The sequence below is a fragment of the Gossypium hirsutum genome, chromosome A04 (genome assembly GCF_007990345.1).
Source record: "Gossypium hirsutum isolate 1008001.06 chromosome A04, Gossypium_hirsutum_v2.1, whole genome shotgun sequence".
Lineage (NCBI taxonomy): Eukaryota > Viridiplantae > Streptophyta > Magnoliopsida > Malvales > Malvaceae > Gossypium > Gossypium hirsutum.
The window spans coordinates 56350421-56370505 of NC_053427.1; the positions used below are offsets into that span (position 1 = coordinate 56350421).

Here is a 20085-nt window from a genome sequence, read left to right on the forward strand (position 1 = left end):
GAACTCTGGGTATGGCATGTATAGGACTACCCGTTTTGTTGTTGGTCATTGACCCTTTGGTTTTGTGTAAATTTGGATAGCCATGCGAAAATGGCTTAAATATACTTTGATCATAACATTATAATCGTTTTGTATGTTGTCCATCGAGAGGTATGGAAATGTTGGTAACGGTTAGCCATGGGAATGGTTATTCATGATCATTTTTGGTATATGTATGACAAACTGTAGTTGATCCATGGAGGATCATGAAATAGGTAAAGTTTACCTTAAAAACAGATGCTGGCAGCAGCAGTGATGTGGATGTGAAAAATCACTAAAAATAGTAGGAATGGAATTAAATAGTGGATAAATTATGTGATCGAACCTTGATGAATCTATTTTCATATGGAAGAAATGAAATGGTCATATGAGTTGTAAGTTAATAGATAATTAGGTTTTCGTGAAACAGGTCCACAACGGTTTCTGGATTCCTTGTTCCGACTTTGGAAATTCATTATAAATTAACCAGATATAATTAGGAGTCATGACATATATGTATAGATTCCTCTCTGAGTCTAGTTTCTATAGAAACAAACGCCATCAGTATTGAAGCTCTGTGCAGGGAGATATCCAAATCGTAATGCATGAAAGTCAGTGTAGTCGCACCCTGTAACAGGTGAGAATTGAACTAATAAACTGTACTAATTGGCCCGACCAAAAATTCTAGAAAAAAATATGTAGTTGGGTATATGAGTCTAGTTTCAGGGAAAAATTACGAAACTGATTTTCGAGTTGTGAAACTCAGGATATGATTTTTAAGGTGACAGTGACGCAGTTAGCCAACTGCCTGGAAATTTTTAAAATGGACTACGATAGTAAGCGAATTTAGTCTGTGAACCCCTCGTGTCCGACTCTGGCAACGGCCTCGGGTACGGGGTGTTACATGATCGGCACTCAGCCATCGACTGGTCCATAGTCGTCTCGGGCGACTCGTGCGACCTTATCAAATTAGTACGAATATCGGCTCTTAAGCCTTCGGTGGATCCACAGTCGTCAAGCAACCATGCGATCCTAACAGATCAGATCTTCCTCCATACAAAATCCCAACCCATGCAACATGTCATGTATGCAGAATGTCATGCACATCTTTGAATCAAACAATCACAGTCAAGTCATTCATATCACCAACATATATTCACAATCAAATTCGTCAACCACACAGTCCAAGTCAGTCACTTGCCCACAAGGGCAAAACAATCATTTAACACCCTAGGGGCAAAATGGTAATTTTACCCCACAAGGGTATCTCGGTAATTCTACCCTACAGGGGTAATTCTACCCTACAGGGGTATTTCAGTATTTCTACCCTACAAGGGTATTTCGATAATTTTACCCTACAGGGGTATTTCAATAATTCTACCCTACAGGGGTATTTCTGTAATTCTACCCTACACAGGTATTTCAATAATTTTGTAAATCGAGGGTAAAACGGTAATTCTGTAAATCAGGGGTACTTTGGTAATTTTAAAAGTTGAGGGTATTTTAGTAATTTGGTAAGCTAAAGTATTCTAAACAAGGATAACAATACGAATGGGCTTAAAGCCCATTATCGGCCCAAATGGGCCCACACGCTCGTGTGGCCCTTTTAGCCCAAATCTAGCCACAGATATGAGATTCACCTAGCCTAGTCCAATATTTACTACACAATCAAACAAGTTATCCAATTGGGCCCGTAGGCCCATTAGGCCTACATGGCCCCTTTCGGGCCATCGTGGCCCGAAGTAGCCATCCTACAGCTAGAGTAGTGAGAAATACACACTTGATAGAAGACTGGAGTTAATCCACGCTCCGAACACTCTTAGCCGACGCCCAACCCAAACGAGCACACAATAAAGCGAAAGGGATCAGCCAAGAGAGGTACATTTACTCTCCTCATGGTTCTCTCTATTTAAAGCCAGCTTCGCATCCACTCTTATGTTAGCTTCCCGATGTCGGATCCCTCCATCATCAAAGTTTAAATTCAATACCAACTATTGCCGCCCCTGTTAGCAAAATAAATGCTCTTTGATTGCCATGAGTTTCGAACCCTAGACCTCCTTGCCAACTCTATGACGCCACCTTCCTGCCTCTTATGTGGCGCTACTTTGCCACTAGACCACAAGGCTTTTTGTGGCACAATTTCTACTACAATATTCTTAAGGCCTACCTACTACACCCAGGGTTTGATTCACCTTAAACCAAAATTTTTGCTAGAGTCCAGGTTTGAACCCAAGACTTCTCCAACACTTCTCAGCACACTTAACCACTAAAACAAGCCTTCATTAACGGAATTTACATGCACAACAAAATATTATAAGCTACATTCAATCGCTCCCATGCTCAAGGCCCAAAACTTCTAGGCCCAAATTCAGGGTGTTACAAAATCTAAGGAGAAACCATCCATAAATGTGCTAAGCATAGGATAAAAACATTTATCATAGGGATTAAGAGATGACATTCGTGTTCTGGTAACAACTTTTGAATGTAAGATTTTAATAGCTATGACAGCCAAAACTCATAAGATGGAAACAATTATTAGAGATAGGAGTAAAAACTTTGAAAGAGAAATGAGGAAAAGAAGAATGTCTGGGCCTCCACCTCTAACAAGTTTTAATAAGCCTAGAGATCAAACCTTTTCAACTTCAAGAAGAGATTCATAGTCTACGTGTTTTAGGCGTGAATAAATTAGTAGATCAACTATTTCTATAAAAAGCTTTGGAGGGTCTAGAGTAATGAGAAATATTCACTGTGAACATTGTGGCAGAAGCCATAGAGGAGAATGTTGGAGACGGTCTGGGGCATGTTTTGGATGTAGATCCCAGGAACATTTGGTTAAGGATTGTCCCACCAAGATAGAAGCAAGCACAGAGCAGTTTGTTCATGGGCCTCAGAGGTTTTAGCAAAAGACCAAATCTAGAGTGGTAGCAAAGTCTAGCTCAGTACAGGGAGAACCATGGAAAAATTTTAGTAAGCCAAGTTGTAGTGTGTCCATCTGAGCGTATGTAATGAAAGAAAAGGAAGATGTTGATCTACCAGAAGTTATAATAGGTAAATTTTCTTCCCCCAGAAACAATATTTATCCATTGATAGATCCAGGATCCACTCTTACTTATATTTGTACTAAGGTTGTAAAGGGTTTAAGGCTTGAAGTTTTATATTCTGAAATGAATTTGTTAGTAAGTAATCCATTGGGTCAAAGTATTGTTGTTAATAAAATGATAAAGAATTGCCCATGTTTTCTTGACAGAGTTGTTGTTGCTACGATTCCATGAGTTTGATGCTATCTTGGGATTGGATTGACTGACTAGATATAATGCTATTATAGATTGTCATGCTAGAGGTGTGTGTCTGTTGACTTCTGAGGGTAAGAATGTATTAATGCCCAACGTATAGACTGGTTTGGCAAACAAAATAATTTTTGTTGTATCCACTAGAAAATTGATAGTTAAGGGTGTAGGTGCTTCTTTGGTGTACATTATGGATTCATTTGAGTAAAGAAAGGACATTAGTCAAGTTCTAATGGTAAGGGAATTTTCATATGTGTTTCTAGGAAAACTTCCAAGGATGCCACCTGAGAGAGAAGTAGAGTTTTCAATTGAACTTGAACCTGGTACAACACCTATCTCCAATACTCCTTACAAAATAACACCTTAGAACTGAAAGAATTGAAAGCATAATTGCAAGATCTATTGGATAGGAGATTTATAAGACTGAGTGTGTCACCATGGGGTGTGCCAATTTTGTTTGTTTAGAGGAAAAATGGAACATTGCGCCTATGTACACATTATCTTCAATTGGATAATTATCCTCCGCCCAAAATTGAAGATTTTTTTGATTAGTTGTGCGGGGCTACAATTTTCTCTAAGATTGAATTGAGATATGGATGTAATCAAGTGAAGATTAGAGGTGATGATGTGCCTTAGACTGCCTTTAGATCAAGGTATGACCATTATGAATTTTTAGTAGTGCTATTTGGTTTAACTAATGCGCCTTCAGTATTCATAAACTTGATGAATACAGTATTTTGACATTATTTGGATCAATTTGTGGTGGTTTTTATTTATATTATTTTGGTTTACTCTAAGAATGAAGCTAATCACGAGGAACATTTGAGAATTGTGTTGAAAACATTATGTGAAAATCATTTATATACCAAGTTCAATAAATTTGAATTCTAGCTAAGAGAAGTACATTTTTTGGGCCATGTGATCTCTACACACCGTATTGTGGATAAACCACCAGTAATTAAAGATAAACTGGCAGCGATAAAAATAGTGGGTACACCACCATAGATTTTGGATGAAAAGATTGCAGATAAATGTTAGTAAGTTGTGGATAAATCACCAGTGTTTGCATATTTAAAACTTCAGTATGTGTTCCTTTCAATTCGTTCCAATCCTCATGTTAATAACAATACAATATAGAAACAATAGTCATGCTTATCATGCAATCAGTTTAACAGTGGTAGTAGGCATGTTGAACATGCAATCAGTAATACAAAAGTAGTAGTAACAGATCATCAGATATATAGTGGTAGTAGCCATGTATCATTCACATACATGTAATAGCCCATTTTCAGTGGTGTAAAAAATAGTGGTTTTGGGACCACAATTCTAACAAGTGAGTTAGTATTTTATTATTATTTTATTATTTATAGGTTAAGTAAAAAAGAGCTAAATTGTAACAGCTAAAAGATTTTGTTTCTATTAGTTAAAAGTGTTAAATGGCTATAGAAATGTGAATTGATGGACTTAAATGGTAAATATACCATACAGGTGGATAGTGGACATTTATATTATGTATGGTAATGAAATTTTAAGTTAAATTAAAGGTTAATAACGTATTAGCTAAAAAAGTAAAATAAATCAAAAGATGAAATCTATTATTATCTTCTTTATTTTTCTTTGTCTAAACTGAATGCTCCATTGCAGCTAAGATAAGTTTCAGCCAAGCTATGCTCATCTTGCATAATATGTTTTTGTAGCTCATTTTTAGTAATTTTTATGTTTTTTAGATCGTTTTAGCTTAATCTAGCTAACCTGGAGATTAATTTGTAAAATTGTTAAATGTTTTGAAAGGTTCCATTGATGAGTTTGAAGTGTTTTTGAAGTTTGATGGTAGATTATTAAACTTAATAGCTAAATAGGATTATTTTGTAAAGTAGTTTTTAGTGATTTTAATGTTTAGGGATTAAATTATTAAAGTAGTAAATCTTCATAGAGTTATTGTGAAATTGTGTTAAATATGGGCTGTAGAGAGACCCTAGGAAATTCAGGTAGCATGAGTTTTGATTAAATGTGGTTAATTTGTAAATTTCAGGTTTAGGGGCTAAACTGCATAAAGGTAAAATGTTGGGATAATTTTGTAAACTTTTATAGAAAGGTTTTATAAGCTTAAGTTTGATTAATTGATCTATTTGGATTAATTAATTGAGTGAAAATTATTTTTTAGATGAAAAAGCGAATCAATCAGACTCAAATCGTGGAAAAGTTAAATTAACATATTAGTCGTCGGCATCGTATTCATAACCATTTTTGTTTAGGTAAGTTCGTGTTTTAATTAAACTTGTTAATTGTTGTTTTGGTTAAATTGTTGATTAACGTTTGTGTTATGTATAGCTTAAATTGATTTTTAAATATTACTTGATTATTTTGATTAAATTGTAATGCTAGTTAATTGAAGATTTGTTTGAAAATGGGAAACTTACATGGTTATGTAATGGTGATGAATTAATATGTAAATAATTACATGATTTGGATATAATATGGCTCGTTTGAACCTTGTGATTGCTTAGGATACAAATGACAAGTCATTAGAGGTTATTATAGTATCAAGTGCTGGTCTTGGATGTCCTACCAATGGTTGAAGTCCTACATTTGTTGCGAATTCTCGACAGCTTGTGTGACCAGCATAATGTAGCCTAACATCTCAACCCACAGCTCATGTCAGGAGGACCATTTCACAACTCATGTGAGCATTTACATTTACAGCTCGTGTGAACATTTACAGATACAACTCGTGTGAGCATTTTCTCGCGTATCCAATATTAGATCACTATGGTTCATCTGGTATTAAATGACATACGAATGAGTTATATGAAATGGCTATATGTAAATTGACTTATGAAATGGACATTTATGAAATTGCTATATGGTATTAGTCCTTGAATGGGAATGTGTCCTATAATATAAATATAAGATGGATGATTGAGTTACATTTCTTATTTATGAATGTTATATGATATGATTTGGTTTTAAGTTCTTATATATGTGAACTTACTAACTTGTTGTGATATGTATAGGAATTAAATGAACTCACTAGCTTGTTAATGAAATTATGCATGAATTGTATAAATTGATCCTATTAGATAAGTTTATGTTATGTTTTATTCAAACTTACTAAGCATTAGTTACTTATGTTAGTTGCATTCTTTCCTTGTAGATCATTGGAAAACTTAGTCGGTTGGAAGTTCAAGTTGGAGCGCACACACTATCTGTTCTTCAACTCAGTAGAAGTTTTGGTCATTTTGATGTTGGGTTATAAATGACATGTACTAGGAGCTTTTAAGTTCTTTTCTTATGATGTTGTTTAAACCTTGGTTTAAGCATACTTGTGGATATGTATATATCTTTTGGTTTTGGCTTGTATATCTCCATAAATATGTGCCTTTACTTATTTGGTTTATGCTTATTGAAAATGGTTGGGAGATGATAAAATTGTATGTGAATGGAATGGATGCGTTGGTTGGTTTGCAATGTGTATAAGGTAAGCTTGTGATCTTTGAATGTAAATTTAGTGTCGTGTATGAAATGTGATACCAGTGAGGGCATATTGGATAGGCATTTAGGTTGAATGTTTTGATATGTTTTAAGCATGTTTGAATGTGTTTTGAAAGTGTGAAAATGGTTGAAATTGGTTTGGCTTGGTACCTAAGAAATGAGTGATGATTTCCTTTGTTTTGAAAGTCATTTTAGGTGCACATGGCTTAGGACACGGGTTGTCACATGGTCGTGTGCCATACACAATCACCTTACATAGCCATTTGGCCTAACTAATTTTGATTCAGGTTTTTCCTACACGGTCACAAGTTGTTACATGGCCTAGCAACATGGCTGTGTATTTTTGAATTGTATACAGTCTGGCCACACGGCCATGTCCCTGAGCCATATAGATTGGGCTCTGTTACATGATCGTGTGATCCTTATTTTCAGTTTTTTCTACATTTTTCTATTTTCTTTTAGATTAGTCTCTAATTGTTTTTAAATTGATTTTAGGGTTTCGTAAGCTCGATTTAAGGCTTGTATTCATATATATGTTATAAATAAATATTTGTTTTGAATATTTTATATTTAAATTAACATTTGAATGGTTTTATGTTACCATTGGATTCGTAATGTGCTTTAATACTCTGTAACCTTCACCCAGCAATGAAAATAGGTTAGGAGTGTTACATCATATATTATAACAATAGCAATTTAGTCATATAAATTACAGATTCTAGAATATATATAATATCATGGTCTGAATTGAATGTACAAAAATTCTAAAAAACAATTTGTGGACTATAGAAGGACAAAACTGAACATATCACAAAATTCAGGGAGAACTTTTAAAGCAGGGGTCACATGACATGTGGTTAGGCCATGTGACAGCTGGAACGACAGAATTGTGCAAGTGTACACAATTGCAACAAGTTATAAAGTGACGAGTAAATGTCGAGTTATCGTAACCACAGGGACTGTGAAAAGAATTTTTTATGAATGCAATTTAAAACATTTTGGTGGAGAAAATATTTTGATTTGAAAATTTATTAAAAACTATAAAACAAAGTAAAGTAAATAAAATAAAATAAAGTTCTAATGCACGATTTCAAAAGCTGATTTTAATTAAGATGACATAATTGTGTTAGATTAATTACATTTCTTAACTTAGAATTACTAAACTCATGTTTATGTTGTTACCAATAAATTCACGGCAACTCAGTAATCTGCTAACTTATGAATATACTCACCTACAAAAATCCATTCATCCCTTGACTATGTCTCTATGTCAATTAAACCGATTAAACAAACTTTAATAGGGAAATGTGTTTGTAACAACTCGGTTTAGACCCTAGTCGGAATAATGGTTTTGGGATCACAAATTTGAGTCAAAAAATATTTTAATATTATTTTCTGTACTTGTAATATGTGAATTGACATGTGTGAAAGTTTCATGTGAAAATTTTATCATTTGCGTGTTGATTTGATAAAAAGGACTTAATCGCGTAAAACGTAAAAGTGACTAGTTATTTTTTAAAAGTGCTCAATTACTATGGTTTATTAAAGATTAGGTCCTTATGTTGTAAATGGACCATTGGTTTAATGAATGGACAAGTATGGATAATAGTTAGTGTAACAGCCCGAGTTTGGGACAAGTCGGAATAGTGGTCTCGGGACCACAAATTCGAAGTCGAATAAATTATTTTATTATTATTTTGGAGTCATTGCATGTTTATATTAGTGTATGAAAAATTTGGTGGGTTAATTTTATTATTATTATTATTTTCATCTATTCTTTCTTCTCAACCGAAATTTTCTGCAAGAAATGGGGTTTTAAGAGCTTGAAATTTCAGCAACTTTAAGCCTTCACAAGTAAGTGATTTTTATAGATTTTCTTGAATATTTTTGTACTTTTGAGACCCTTGAAGTATAAGCTTTCAAATGAGGGTACTATTTTGCAAAATGATTAAGAGTTTAGGGTTTTGCCATGAAAGGATTCGTAATGTTTGCTGAGTTTTTATGGAAGAAAATGAGTCTTAGGTGTTTTATGACCAACTTTTGTGAAAGGTGTATACTGTATAAGTTGTAAAATAGATGATAAGTGTGGGACATAGTGGATATTTGGAGTTGCTATAAGAGCAGAAAAGGTTCGGCTAGTCTTAAGGTGTGAAGAAATTCGATAAGAATTGATTTTCGAGTCTAGGGACAAAATGGTCATTTTACCAAAGTTATATTTTCCTAATTTTAATTGGTGACCAAATAAGTACATTTTGCTATTATAGATCAAGAAATATCGAATCCGAACCTAAACCGGGGGAAAGCCAAGCAAATCTACTAAATCGACTAGTTGCCACATTTTGTAATCCGAGGTAAGTTGTATGTAAATAATACAACCACAATGTTATTGTATGTTTTGAATTGTACTTGAGATTAATATAGCATGATTTGCTTGATTATGGAATTGAGAAAGCATGATGGTAATAGAGATAATAGAGTTCCCGTTTGAACCTAAGAAATAAATCGGATATTCAGGTCATAACATATAGGTTATTGTGAGCTAGTGTAAGACATGTCTGGGACATGCATCGGCCATATTATGAGAGCCAGTGTAAGACCATGTCTTGGATATGGCATCGGCATTGAGACGAGTGCTAGTGTAAGACATGTCTGGGACATGCATCGGCCTCAAGACGTAAGCTAGTGTAAGACATGTCTGGAACATGCATCGACTACGAGAGGTGTCAGTGTAAGACCATGTCTGGGACAATGCATCGACATAGATATGCCAGAGCTTATGCAAGACCATGTTTGGGACATGGAATCAACACCTGCACCCATGTTTGAGGCTATATGAGTATCCGATATTGTTCCAAATAGTTCAACGGTAAAAGTATGATGTCAAGTTAACAAGGAAAGTATAACCTTGTTGTGAGTGACACAGGTACCTATTTGGTATGTATGAAATGTGAGCTCAATATATGCTATATAAGGTGTATTGACTATTGATGAGTAAGTTTTTCTTATGCCACTTATGTATTATGATACTTGTTGATCAATGGCAAAGTTATGTTGTATAATTACTTATGTGTAACTTACTAAGCTTTATGCTTACTCCCTCTCCTTTTCTATTTTCTTATAGTGCCACCTATCTAGCTCAAGGATCAACGAAAGTCAGAGATATCAATCACACTATCAATCGAAGCTTTTGGTATAGTTTGATATATATTTTTGAATATGGAATTTATAGGGAACTAGATTTATATTTTGTGTCTTTATAAGTTTGGCCAATTGTGTTGGTTTAGGATAAATCTCTCATTTTGTATTAAGCCTTGAATGATGGCTAACATTCATTTTGATTTATATACAAAGATTTTATTTTCATAGATGAGTAAAATGCACACATGGAATGTTGTTTATTGTGGCTGAATTGGTTGCACTAGATAGCGTTGTATTGGTTTTGGTTCTTAATGTGTAGGCAGTGCAAATAAGGGTGGCAAAGAGGCCTGGTAAATAGCCTTATATTGTCCATATAGGTAGGCACACAGGCATGTGTCTAGGCTGTGTGTGACACACGGTCTGCCCTATGGGCATGTGGTCCGGCCGTATGTCCCCTGCACGTAAAGATTTCACGTCAGTATGCATGATAGTAAACACACGGGTAGAGACATGGCTGTGTGTCTTAGCCGTGTGATGGACATGGCCTAGCACATGGGCGTGAGCTTTGACCGTGTGACATTTTGGGGATGTTGACGTTAAAAATAGAATATCCATGTTTTTACACACGGGCTAGGACATGGGCGTGTTATGGCCATGTAAAGGACACAGGCCAGGGACACGGGCGTGTGCCAGGTCGTGTGAAAACCCCTATAGGTGTGTATTTAGAATTAATTCAACATGGGTGGAGGACACGGACGTGTCCATGAATTGCTTAGGCCGTGTGAGCCACACGGGCCATCAGTACGACCATGTCGAATTCGTCACACGAGCATGTTGCCCCTCCCACACGGGCGTATGCCCCTATATCTAGTAATGTTCTTCAGACTTTGTGAGAAGATCCGAATCATTCCCGAACGATTTTAAATGACGGTTGGAACCTCATAGGCCTTTGTTATGAAGTCCTTGATAAAGAATTAGAAAATTTTTAAATTCGACTAAATTATGACGACTAAAAAAAGGGTGTTTGTGTGCGACCGATTTAGGTAACACCTCGTATTTCGTTCTGGCGTAGGGTACTGGTATGGGGTGTTATATTTAGTAGTATCAAAGCTATGGTTTCGTCAGTTCTAGGACAACAGAGCAAAAGTACGAGTCTAGCTATACATGCCATAACTTTATACTGATAGTATGACCACTTCTAACGATTATAATATTGTATTTTCTTATAGTAAATGGATCTTGATAGAGCTATGGCAGATGACGTGGAGAGTAATGCACCGATTCCCGCTAAAGGGACCGCGCCAGTTGAGAGTGGGCCCGTGACTTTGAACCAAGGCGGAGGGGCTAGAGAAGCTTATCTCTAAATGATGGACGCTTGGTACACAGAGTTCGTTTGTGTGAATCCAAACGCTCCACCTCCCTCACCTCCTCTGATTCCTCATTATGCCCCTATAGCTCCGCAAGGCATAGACTTAAATAGGAGAAAGAAGCCTTCGATAGACAAGATTCGGAAACAAGGGGTTGAGGAATTCCAGGCTAACTTAGATAACGACCCGGAGAAGGAAGAGTTTTGCCTAGAAAATACCATCAGAGTATTTGATAAACTGTCGTGCACGTCTAAAGAATGCATGAAGTGTGTAGTATCACTCTTAAGAGATTTAGCCTACAAGTGGTGGAACGCTCTCGTGTCTATGGTACCGAGAGAGAGAGTAACTTGGGAATTCTTCCAGGAATAGTTCCAAAAGAAGTATATTAGCCAAGGGTTCATAGATCAAAAGAGGAAGGAGTTTCTAGAGCTAAAGTATGGCCGAATGTTGGTGACGGAATATGAACGTGAATTTGTAAGGCTCAGTAAGTATGCGCGGGAGTGCGTGTCATTAGAAGGCACTGTGTGTAAGAGGTTTGAGGATGGTCTTAATGAAGATATCCGAGTATTTGTTGGCATCCTAGAACTAAGAGAATTTGTAGTGCTCATTGAGAGAGCATGCAAGGCAGAGGAGCCAGTAAAAGAAAGGAGGAAAGTGGCTTTTGAGTTATGATATTCAAAGAAGAGACAGATGGGGAAGTCACATTAGTCCTCATCTAAGAGATCGAAGAAATTCACTATGCGATCAAATGCTTCAATGGGGTTTTTGAATAGAAATAAGAACCGACAGAACACAACTTCTAGAGCCCAAACCATTTCTTTCGCGAGTGTCGATAGTGCTCAGCTAGATAGTCTAGAATGTTTGTAATATGGTAGACGCCATTTTGGAGAGTGCCGAGGTAATGAAAGAGGGTGCTTCAAATGTGGGTCACTCGACCACTTTATCCAGGACTGTCCTGAAATGGAAGAGAGAGAGAAAAAGTAATAAGTGAAGACAAGTAGTGCTCCATTGAAGGGTGGACCACAAAAGAATTCTGGAAGCGGGCTACTGGCAAGGATGCGCCAAGAGATATTGCAGTGAGGTCCAAGGGCAGAGCACGCGCAAAGGCTTACACTATCCGTGCCCGTGAAGAGGCAGAGTCTCTAGACGTGATCATGGGTACTTTTCTATTCGCGATATATCTGTTGTTGCTTTAATTGACCCGGGGTCTACCCACTCTTATATTTGTATGGAATTGATACCTCGAATGAACATGATAGTAGAGTCCACTAAATTTGTGATAAGAGTGTCCAATCCCTTGGGTAGATATGTGTTAGTAGACCAAGTGTGTAGAAATTGTCCTTTGACAATTAGGGGTCATTGTTTTCCGACCAACTAGATGTTGTTGTCGTTTAATGAATTTGATGTAATCCTTGGGATAGATTGGTTAACTTCTCATAGTATTGTAGTGCATTGTGGGAGAAAATTTATTGAATTGAAATTTGAAGACAGAATTGTTCTTCGGGTTAGACCAGATGAGTCGGATACTTTACCGGTAATAGTATCGTCTTTGACTCCTAAGAAATATTTGAGTTAATGATATGAAGCTTACCTAGCTTTGGTTTTGAATGCTCAAGTGTCTGAGTTGAAGATTGAAGCGGTACCAGTGATTTGTGAGTTTACAGACGTGTTTCTGGAGGAATTACCCGGACTACGTCTAGTGAGGGAAGAAGAGTTTGGAATCGAGTTGATACCGGGCACGGCACTGATCTCGATTGTTTCGTATAGGATGGCTCTTATGGAGTTAAAGGAGTTGAAAGCTCAACTACAAGAGTTAATGAACAAGGGCTTTGCAAGACTGAGCTTTTCCTCGTGGGGTGCTCCGATGCTCTTTGTGAAAAAGATAGATGGGTCAACGAGGTTATGCATGAACTATAGACAGCTTAATAAGGTAACAGTTAAGAACAAATATCCTTTGCCAAGGATAAATGACCTATTTGATTAGTTAAAGGGAGCCACTGTATTTTCCAAGATTGACCTTAGGTCAGGATACTACCAGTTAAGGGTGAAAGAACAAGATGTACCGAAGACTGCGTTTCGGACAAGATACGGGCATTATGAGTTCCTCGTCATGCCCTTTGGTTTAACTAATGCCCCAGTGGTGTTTATGAATTTGATGAACTGCTTTTTTTGATCGTATTTGGATAAATTTGTGGTGGTCTTTATCGATGACATACTAATTTACTCGCGTGATAAGAATGAGCACGCGAAACATTTGAGGACTGTATTACAGACCCTGAGAGAAACAATTGTACGCCAAGTTCAGTAAGAGCGAATTTTGGCTTAAAGAGGTTGGATTTATAGGACATATTGTGTCAGGTGACAGGATTAGAGTTGACCCAAGCAAAGTCTCGGCTATTGTTGAATGGAAACCGTCAAAGAATGTAACAGAGGTCTGAAGCTTTTTGGGTTTGGCCGGATATTATAGAAGGTTTGTTCAAGGGTTCTCCATGATAGCTACCCTAATGACAAGACTACTGTAAAAAGATGTCAAGTTCGAATGGACAGAAAAATGCCAGCAGAGTTTCGAGCAATTAAAGGCATTTTTGACAGAAGCCCTAGTGTTAGTGCAACTAGAGTCGGGTAAGGAATTTGTGATTTACAGCGACACCTCCTTGAACGGTTTGGGATGTGTGCTCATGCAAGAAGGAAAGTTTATAGCCTATGCCTCAAGATAGCTAAAGCCACATGAGAAAAATTACCTGACGCACGATCTAGAGTTGGCCGCCATCGTGTTCACATTGAAGATTTGGAGGCACCATTTGTATGGAGAGAAATGTCGAGTGTTCACTAACCACAAAAGTCTCAAGTATTTGATGACTCAAAAGGAGTTGAATCTGTGGCAACGAAGGTGGCTAGAGCTGATGAAAGATTACGAGTTGGTGATTGGCTATCACCTGGCAAAGGCGAATGTAGTCACCGATGCCTTAGTAGAAAGTCATTGTTCTCTTTGAGAGCCATGAATACTCAGTTGTCTATGTCTGGTGATGGTTCGATCCTAGCAGAGTTGAGAGCTGACTGACATTTCTACAAGAGATCCGTGAAGCTCAGAAAAGTAATAAGGAGTTGCAAGCTAAAATGGCTCAGTGTAATACGGAAAATAAATCTGAGTTTCATGTTGGTGTCGATGGGTGTTTGATGTTAAAAGATAGAATTTTTGTACCTAAGAGCAACGAGTCGATGGCAGTGTAAAAATGTACAACTTGAAAAAAATGTTCTGGTGGTCAGGGATGAAAAGAGATATTTTGGAGTTTGTTTACAAGTGTCTTGTATGTTAGCAAGTGAAGGTTGAACACCAAGTACCTTCGGGTCTACTTTAGCCTATCATGGTCCCCGAGTTGAAGTGGGATAGGATCACTATGGATTTTTTGAAGGGTTTGCCAGTAACCTTGATGAAAAAGGATGTTGTTTGGGTTGTAGTGGATAAGCTAACAAATTCGACACATTTTATACCAGTGCGTATTGATTACTCTCTCGAGAAACTGGCTGACTTGTATGTTTCTGAGATTTTAAGGCTACATGGAGTGCCTTTGTCGATTGTTTCAGATAAGGACCCAAGATTTACCTCGAGGTTTTGGAAAAAGTTACAAGAAGCTTTGGGAAAAAAGTTGAGTTTTAGCATAGCATTTCACTCGCAAACAAACGGCCAGTCGGAAAGAGTGATTCAGATTTTAGAATACATGTTGCGGGGTTGTATTCTCGAGTTTCAAGGCAGTTGGGAAAGGTATTTGCCATTAGTTAAATTTGCCTACAACAATAGTTATCAGACAAGTTTGAAGATGGCACCTTATGAGGATTTGTATGGGAAAAAGTGTCGAACACCCTTATATTGGATTAACCTTAGAGAGGGTAAGATTCATGGGTTCGATTTAATCAAAGTGACTAAATAGAAAGTCAAAGTGGTTCGTGACTGCTTGAAGGCCGCCTCAGATAGACAGAAATCCTATGCGGATTTGAAACGAAAGGAAATTGAGTTTCAAGTCGACGATAAGGTATTTCTGAAATTGTCCCCATAGAGGAAAATCCTCAGGTTTGGTAGAAGAGGCAAGTTGAGTCCTCGTTTCATAGGACCATATGAAGTTATCGAGAGAGTAGGGCCAGTTGCTGATAAACCGTAATTTATTCATATTTTTATCCCATGCTTAGCACATTTATGGATGATTTCTCCTTAGATTTGGTGAATTTGATGCTCCTAAATCTTTAATTTCATGTTTTATACTTAGGTGAGCATAAGAGAATAAAAAAAGCGAGAAACAGGCTAAAAATGGAGAAAATGGACCCACGTGGGAAATCAACACGACCTGGATTTCCTCACACGGGCGTGTCACATGGCCGTGTCTATTTCGCAGGATCGAAGCACGACTTACATGGGTAGACTACACGCCCGTGCCTATTCAACAGCTTTGACCACGGGCTGGAGTAATCGCACACTAGCGTGTCACACGGGCGTGCCCCTGTCGAGCCCAAGTATAGTCCTACTCGGGAAAGGTCACTTTTGAGGGTCTTAGGCATTCTAGAGCCTATTTAAATACCTTAGGAGGCATTTAAAAGAGGGACACGGATTAGGAGGTAAGAAATTACTCAAGGGAAGCCGATTGGTCCATCTCAGAAGCCGGATTCATCGTCAAGACTGAAAATCTCCCTTCAATTTCCATTCAGGGGTTTTAGGTTTTCTTTATGTTTTGTATTCATTATTCTTCTGAGATTTTTTTTTATAATTATGAAGTAAACCCCATAAATACCTAAAGGGAATGAAACCTAAGACGGATCTTATTATTATTATCTAAATTGTATGATAAATATTTGGCTTGTTCTTAATTATGTGTTCTTAATTCTTGTTTTAATATTCCATGATATTGATTCAAGTTAATGCTCTTATTCAGAGGAGGAATAGACCCTGTCTAAGAGTAAATTGGTCTAAATTAAGCAGAGTCGATTGCACGCCTAGAGATAGGGTGATAAGATTTTGTCGGATTAGGGTGAAACCTAATAAGGGGATCCATAGATCGAGTTAATGCAATACTAGAGCGTTAATTAGAAAGAGATTTCAATTAATCAACCTAGGGTTAGACGTTATTAGTCTCGAAAGAGATAATAATATAACTTAGGGACTTTTACGGATCAAGTCAAATGAATAAATCGTCTGATTCAGAGTCAAATAACAAGTCTGGGTGGATTTTTCCTTAGGTATTGTCTTAATCAATCGAGTTTTCCCAAAAGCTTTTTCCCAATTTACTCTCTGTGCACCCTTAGTTTAGTTAATTAGTCTAGATAAAAAAATCCCTTAATTTTTAGGTTAGATAATAAAAAGAAAGTAATTACTAGTACTCTTGGTTCCTTTGGGTTCCACAATCCGGTCTTGCTAAAGCTATACTACTGTTCGATAGGTATAGTTGCCTTTATCATGATAATAGTTAGTTTCAAGAACGATTGATTATAAATCTTTAAAACCTGTCGCGAGTATCACGTATCAAGTTTTTGGCGCGGTTGTCGGGGAACTAGGACATTAGGAACACTCGATTTTTATTACTTTAGCCATTCTACTTTATTTGCAATTTAAATTTTTATTTTCTTTTCTAATTTTTCTTTTATTAGTTCCTGGCAGGTTTTTATAGTGTATGATTAGAAGAAACCCGTCGAGACCATTACTATTTGATAGTCGAAGAGAAATAAGGCAAAGCTTACGATACACAGAGGAAGAGCAAGAGGATGATACTTCAACCACAACCGAGGAGATGGCTGAAAACCCTGAAAATCCGCTACCTCCTGCAATTGCTGCTAATCAAAATCCTGCTCCATGTATTATGTATGATTATATTAAACCTTCTTTAATAAGAACTGAACTGAGCATAGTTAGGCCTGTTGTTGCTGCAAATAATTTTGAACTAAAACCTAACTCCATTCAAATGATCCAACAGTTTGTTCAGTTTGATGGTTTGCAGGACGAGGATCTCAACGCTCACTTGGCAAATTTCTTAGAGTTTTGGGACACTTTTAAAATAAATGGTGTTTTTGATGATGCCATTCGCCTTCGGTTATTTCCTTTTTCATTGCAAAACAAAGCTAAACAGTGGTTGAACTCGTTCCCACAAAGGTCACTCACTACTTGGGAACAGATGACCGAAAAGTTTTTATTAAAATATTTTTCGCCAGCTAAAATAGCTAAATTACATAATGATATCTCCTTTTTTGTGTAGATGGATTTAGAAACACTCTATGATGCATGGGAGAGATACAAGGACCTTTTGCGAAGATGCCCTCAGCATGGGTTACCACTCTAGCTACAGGTTCAAACGTTTCATAGTGGCCTGAATCCTTCGACTCGATAGATGATTGATGCAGCCGCTGGTGGAACTATCAATAATAAGACACCTGAGGATGCTTATGAATTTATAGAAGAGATGTCATTGAATAATTATCAGTGGCAAGTTATAAGGAAAAAACCAACGAAAACAGTCGGCGTTTTTAACGTTGATTCGGTCACCATGCTCTCTAATTAGGTAGACCTTTTGAACAGAAAAATTGACAGTTTTCTTGGTTCTTCACAGGTTCACCCAGAAATGCAATGCGAGTAAATGGAGGTGGATCAAGCAATTCAGAATACCCACCCTATGGCCACAACATAGAGAACGAGCAGTTAAATTACATGGGTAATAATCCTCGATATCAAAATAATCCTTATAATAACACTTACAATACAGGTTGGAGGAACCACCCAAATTTTTCATGGGGAGGCCAAGGAAATCAGAGACCAACACCACCTCCAGGCTTCCAACAACCACCCTACCAACAAGAGAAAAAGCTGAACCTCGAGGAGAGGCTAACAAAATTCATCTTGGTGTTAGAAACTCATTTTTAGAATACCGAGACAGTATTTAAGAATCAACAAGCATCGATCCAAGGGCTCGAAACTCAGATAAGTCAGCTCACTAAATTGATATCTAAACGACCACAAGGTAGCCTACCGAGTAACACTGAATCTAACCCAAAGGAGCAACTCAATGCGATTACCATTCAAGATGAGGAAGGGTTAGTTGCACCTGAACCAGAACCGAGGCAAGAAACTGAGGTAAGTAAAGGTAAAGGTGAGGTGGACCACAATGACCAGAAACCGGTAAGTAAAGAGTACAAACCTCGTATGCCATATCCCAACGCAACAAGGAAAGACCGCATAGATGAACAATCCGGTAAATTCCTTAAATTATTAAAGAAGTTACATATTAACTTACCATTTATTGAAGCTCTTTCGTAGATGCCAAACGCAGTCAAATTCTTAAAAGAGCTTTTAACAAATAAGCGGAAGTTGGATGAGGCGTCGCATGTAGAGGTAAATGTTGTTTGCTTAGCATACTGCAGAATAAGCAAGCCAACAAATTAAAAGAGCCAGGGAGTTTTACGATTCCCTGTTTAATTGGTAGCCTAGATGTTAATAATGCTTTGGCTGATTTAGGGGCTAGTATCAATGTTATGCCTTAAAAAATGTTTAAGCAACTAGGTCTTGGGAAACCTAAAAAAACTAGGATGAGTATTCAATTAGCCGATAAAATAATCAGATTTTTTAGACGAATTATTGAAGATGTACTCGTAAAAATTAACAAATTTATATTCCTAGTTGATTTCGTTGTTCTAGACATAGAGGAGGATCGTAACGTTCCTTTAATTTTAGGGAGGCCCTTTTTAGCAACCGTTAAAACAATAATTGATGTTGATATAGATGAACTCACACTTCGTGTGGGAGACGAAACAATCACCCTTCAAGCTTGTAATACGAGTAACACATCAAAACTTGAAGGTGGTTGTATAAATCATTCTACTAAAACTAACCATGTGGTGCAACCTACTTTGCAGGAAATAAGTTTGAAGAACCTACATGAGCCATGTTCAAGCAACAACAAAGGACCTCTTTATGAAGAACGAAGGCTACAAATCGAGGAACTAGATGAATGGTGGGCACATAAATAGAGGACACACGATAAACCAAAGCCACGCCATGACGATCTCAATGTCGCACCAAATCAACTTAAGTTTGGAGACAAAGTACTACTAGATGAAGCAGACCCTTGCATTGCCACTTCTGATCCTAACGGAGCAATCCCTCTTACGGTACTTAATATTTTCCCATATGGAACAGTTGAAGTAATTCATCCCAAATTTGGCACTTTTAAGGTAAACAGTACTCGTCTTAAACCTTATGTTGATAAAATTGATAGTAGGGATGAGGAGTGTAAACTCCTTGCACCACCATGACCATATACCAGAAAGGTAAGTTGAGCTTAGACTATAAATAAGTGCTTCTCGGGAGGGTACCCGAGCACTAATAGTATTGACTTCTTTAAAATTTTAGTTTTTAACATCTAATCCTAACTGAGTCATTGAAACACAGGTTTTCTTATCCACACGGCCGGGTACACGGACGTGCCTTAGGCCGTGCTCACACCACGAGAGGAGACACGGCCGTGCGAAAATAGGGCAAAATTTTTCCCTAACACAAGATGTGATAAGTGGCTACGGCCGTACGACATAGCCGTGGGCAATCCTGCCAAATTAACACGGGCGTGTGACACGACTGTGCCCACCGACCGTGGTCGAGCCTGTCAAAATAACACAGGCATGGGAGAAGCGAACGAAGATTGACACGGTTGTACAACATGGTCGTCTACACCAATGCGCCCAATTTCAAAAACCACGAAACGCACGGGCTGAAATGAGAGCACATGGGCGTGCCCCACAGCCGTGTGCCCCAA

At 37.5% G+C, this 20085-nt stretch overlaps 1 non-coding gene across 1 annotated transcript; it reads right to left on the reverse strand.

Moving 5' to 3' along the window:
• Positions 1-17506: 17506 nt before the first annotated feature.
• Positions 17507-17612, reverse strand: LOC121228494 (small nucleolar RNA R71). The gene has a single exon (XR_005926070.1). It is a non-coding gene; the product is annotated as a small nucleolar RNA R71 (small nucleolar RNA).
• Between the last annotated feature and the right edge of the window lie 2473 nt (positions 17613-20085).